Source organism: Tenrec ecaudatus, chromosome 3 (assembly GCF_050624435.1).
Source record: "Tenrec ecaudatus isolate mTenEca1 chromosome 3, mTenEca1.hap1, whole genome shotgun sequence".
Taxonomy (NCBI): Eukaryota; Metazoa; Chordata; class Mammalia; order Afrosoricida; family Tenrecidae; genus Tenrec; species Tenrec ecaudatus.
Window position 1 is genome coordinate 40,777,784 of NC_134532.1, and position 5,217 is coordinate 40,783,000.

Below are 5,217 nucleotides of genomic sequence, written 5' to 3' on the forward strand. Positions count from 1 at the left end.
TCTAAAATTCTGTCCAGACACATGTATGGGTGGCGCTGTTAATTGGGACCAGAATACAACCAATGTGGAAGCGCCAGAGCTGTCACTGGTTGGTTTCAGGGTGGGAGACATCCTCCTGTTCCACTGGTAAGTTCCGGTTAGAGTCTGGACCTAATCATGATTCAGCACTTTTTGCCGGAAGCCATGTGGATACCCCCACCATTCTTGAGATGATTTCCCCTTCACTGACTTGGCTTTTGCCCTACTTTGGGTCTCATTTCATCTCTTTTGTGAGATGGTGGAAGATTTTTTTTGGATTGTTGGTGCACATAGTATGTTGGAGCTGTGAGCATTGGCAGCTCTGGAGTGGTATGTTTTCTTGATACGCATTGAACATTTAATTAAAATTCTCTTCATACACGAAAAAAAAAAGTGTGGGATTTACTATTTCACGCTCCACTTGATCCTTAGCGCCTGCTCCATCCTGCTCTCTCCCCTTCGTTAGTCTTCGCTCCTCTCAAAGGAATTGCTGCTGCCGTAGTTGCCCAAAGAGAGTCGGAAACACCACAAGGCCATGGTCCTGCCTAAGAATAAAGGTAAAGGAGGTAAATATAGACGTAGAGGTAAGAATGAAAACGAGTCTGAAAAAAAGAGAACTGGCGTTCAAAGAAGATGGGCAAGAATATGCATAGGTCTTCAAAATGTTGGGAGATGGATGATTAGAAGCCATGTGGTTTGATGGTGTAAAGAGATGTGTCACATCAGGGGAAAATTGAGGGGAAAGGTTTGGCTAAATACCTTGGACATCACATTGGCCAGTCTACGAGACTATCAGGATAACAAAGTGGACATCATTTTAAAAGACAACGCAGATGAAGCTAGAAGTCTGAAGGCCTATGGCAAGCTTCCAGCGCATGTCAAAATCAATGAAACGGATACCTTTGGCTCTGGAGATAATGATGAAATCCAGTTTGACGACATAGGAGATGATGATGAGGACATTGATAATATCTAAGTAGAACCGCATGCTTTACATTCCATTAGAATGAGGATTGGCCTACAATTTTGTGCTCTCCCATTGTAGAAGATTGCAATTTCATCAGCATGAGTACTATTTATTCAGGCAGGTTGATTTGTTTTTAAGGGGTTGGTGTTTCCTTTAAAGCCGAGAATGTTGAAATATCTTAAGTAAAATCTTAGGCCCACTTTATTCTGTTGAAGTAATAAGAGTTTCTGGGTAAAAGACCAACCATAAAAGCTATTATTAAAAAAATATTTTAAAGCAATTTTGCCTTTCCCAGGTTGGTCACTTTACTTCCAGGAACTAGATATTCAAATTAATTCATTGTCCACTACTTATTATGGGTTTTGACAGGTCTATTGACTATACAAAGTCTTTCTGTCTGCTCCAAATACCTATTAGTCCCTGGAGATTTTGATACTGTTTTAAGAGTGACAGAAGTCTGCATCTATAGTCAAAATAATTGGGTCTATTTTTTTTCATATTTGAATAGCATATGGCATTTTATACTGATTTTGATATCACATAGTTCGGTTTCTGATCTTGTGTTGTCAGCATTAAGACATGTGAAAAGGCATTTGCAAAATTCGCTTTTCAGAACTTCAGTTTTAGTGGCAATTTTTAATTTTTAAAGCTAGTAGTTACAGAAATTGAAAACTAGGTGGCACTAAATTATTTTAACATTGGAAATACTGAGTAATTTTGACTTTTTTTTAAAGTCGTGTGCATAGGAAAGTTCCCAAATGGATATGTTCTAATGAGATGCATGTATGTAGACTGTTTTTACAGAACAAAATCCTCATGCTAAATATATTGTTTTATTTTCAAAAGTTATAAATCATAAGCTATAATTTGGAGTATTTTATAAACAATTGAGTTATATATAAATGAAAATCTAATTTCATTAATTTATACAAATGAAGCCTTCTTCACACCATCCCTAAACTAGTGAAGGGGAATGGAATCATTGCAGCTTAAGGAATGGAAAAAGAAGTGTCCAATTTCTAAAAGGAAAAGCTACAGCTAAGGAACAAAATAAGTTGAAGAGTGTATTATGTACTTTCCATTAAGGATTATGTATTTGATTTTGTGTACATTTGTGGGGCGGTTAAGTTTATCCTCTTTTCAAATGGTATTAACTGTGATAAAGTGAAGATCAAGGCTGGAATAGTTCAATCTCCCTGACCACATTTGAGTTTCATCCTACTTCTGAAGGAGCGATCCATAATGAATTGATTTCCAGAGAACTTTCCAATGTTGAGAAATAATTAAGGAGAATATAAAGGGGATAAACTTCCCTTCACATGGCTATAGGAAAACTAATGTATCATCCCTAATCCTTCTCTGCTATAATTCCCTTTTCTGAAAAATCTGAGGCCAGAATATGTGCTAAGAATTGAAAAATAGGAATCATATCTTCACACACACAAAAAAATTATGGGACTCAATGTAAGAGAACTTAGTTTGGACTTCATAGCAACAACCCTATGTAAATTATAGAAACAAAATTATAAAATTAATTACCTCAGTTTCTATCTAATGAAACTAGAAAAAGTTGCAATATGCCATATCACAGATTAGTATGGAGAAAATAATAAATAAAGGAAGTCAAATAAATGAAATAGCAGGAACACAATAAATAAGCTAATTAAACAAAAACTATTTGAAAAGATGAAGTAAAGTGATAAATATCCAGTTTTCCTGATCATGACAAAAGGAAGAGGACTGGAATCTCCAAGATAAGAAAGCAGAGAGGAAACATCATTGTGCATGGTTTGTGGACATGTTTTATGAACAACTAGATGTCTGCTGTTTAAAAATATCACTGAAATGTGAAAATTCTTGGAACATAAGGAAACCAATAATGTTTCCAACAAGAAAGAGATAATAGAGCCATCCAGTATATGCACCTGCATCCACATCTTAAAGGGAACAAGTCAGAATGTACTGTTACCTCTCATGCCACAATGGGTATTGTGTATGTGATATAAAGTTCATAAACTTACAACTACTTTAAAAATATTGATAATATCTAACAACTAAAGCAATGCCTGATAAACAGATTAAGAGCTCTGTTGTCCTTTGAGAGTGCTTGTGTTTCTGAGTCTGAGGGAGAACTCTGGTCCATATTCTCGATTCCTCTGCTTCTAAATATCAGGGGACATGCAAATGCAGCTCTCTGCCTGCAGATAAATCAGCCACAGTCCCTGATGTGGGAGATCTCAGAGGACAGTCCCAGTCTCTGAGGTCTCTGCTATTTCCATTTGTGCTCAGGAGCTAGTCCACAGGATACAACATGCGTTTTTCACCAACCTTGGCTTTCACTGTGGCCATTTTACATAGTAATCATTGCAGACCATGTAAAATGGTCTGATTTGATATTATTGTAAGTATAATTGTGCATACATTAGTTTGTATGTGTGTGATCTAATCACGGTGCCTCTGTATTTGCAGGTGTCCAGTGTGAGGTGCAGCTGTTGGAGTCTGGGAGCGATCTAAGAAAGCCTGGGGGGTCTCTGAGACTCTCATGTGCTGCCTCTGGATTCACCTTCAGTAGCTATGGCATGAACTGGGTCCGCCAGGGGCCAGGGAAGGGCCTGCAGTGGGTTGCATGCATTACTACTGGTGGTGGTACATACTACACAGACTCAGTAAAGGGCCGATCCACCATCTCCAGAGAAAACGCCAAGAACACGCTGTATCTGCAGATGAACAGCCTGAAAGCTGAGGATACGGCCACGTATTACTGTGCAAGAGACACAGTGAGGGGAAGTCAGTGAGAGCCCAGACACAAACCTCCCCTGCAGGGAGGAAGCATGTCTCCAGGGGGAGCACAGGCCCCACAGAGCACAGGATCAGTCCCAGCAGCAGGTGCAGATGGTTTCAACTTGGGGATTCTGCCCCATCTCACTGTTCCCCAGGGAACCTCTCTCTTTTTATTTCGTGATTATATACCCACCCATGATATATCCTAATTCAAAAACGGTATTTTAAAAGTAGGAAACATTCTCACATGCAGAAAGAGCAGCTGTCCCTTATGGAGGGGGAAAGACCTTGACAGGCGCCCCCAGCGTCAGATATCTGCTAAAGCTCAAGAATTGATTTTACAATCAGATGCAGGGAAAACGCAGTCCCTAGCTAGTGCTAATTGTGAAGTGTGCACTCATGTCTGAACAGTTAGTTTGAGCCCACCCATGGATGCCATAGGACACAGGACTTATGATCTGATTCTTGTTGCTGTTTGGTGTAATTGAATTGCTTCCAGCCCATAGCGATCCTGTGCACAACTGAACCAAATACTGCATGTGCTGCACCATCCTCACAATTGTTCCCATGGCCGAGCCCATTGATGAAGCCAGTGTGTCAATCAATCTCGTTAAGCGCCTTCTTCTTTTTCACCACCCCTCAACTTTATCAAACATGATGTCCTTCTCCAGGTCCTGGTCTCTCCTGATAATATGTCCAAAGTATGTAAGATGAAGTCTTGTCATCCTTGCTTCTACGGAGCACTCTGGCCTTACTTCTAAAAATGCAGATCTGTGAGTCCTTTTAGCAGTCCCCGGTACTTTCAATAATATTCTCCACCACAATCCAAATGCATTGATGCTTCCTTCTTCCTTATTCAATGTCCAACTTTCACAGGCACATGATGCAATGGAGAATATCATGGCTTGGGTCAGGAACACCTTATTCCTCAAAGCAACATCCTTGCTCTTCTGGTGCACAAGAGGCCTTCTGCACCAGATTTATACAATGAAATCTATGTTTTGATCTTTGACTATTGCTTCCATTAGCATTGATTATGGATCCAAGTAAGACAAAATCCATGACAACCTCAACCTTTTCTCCATTTAGTGTGATGTTCCTATTGGTCCCGTGGTGAACATTTTGGCCTTCCCTACAATGAGTTGTAATCTATACCCAAGGCTAAAATCCCTGGTCTTCATCAGCAAGCCCTTCAATCCCTCCTCACTTTCATTAAGAATGGTTGTCTCATCTGCATACCACAGGGTATTAATAAACCTTCATCCAATCTTGCTAGACTTATTCACACAAGTCAGCTACTCTGCTGATTTGCTCAGCATATAGAATAAACAACTATGGTGAGAGGATACAACCCTGATGCACACCTTTCTTGATTTTAAACTGTGCATATTCCCTTATTCAATTCATACAAATGCCTCTTGATTCATGTGAAATTTCCTCATGAGCATAAT

The 5,217-nt window shown here is 39.5% G+C and overlaps 1 pseudogene; it reads left to right on the forward strand.

Annotated features, from left to right (window-relative positions):
* Positions 1-553: 553 nt before the first annotated feature.
* Positions 554-994, forward strand: LOC142442234 (eukaryotic translation initiation factor 1A, X-chromosomal-like; annotated as a pseudogene).
* The last annotated feature ends 4,223 nt before the right edge of the window (positions 995-5,217 follow it).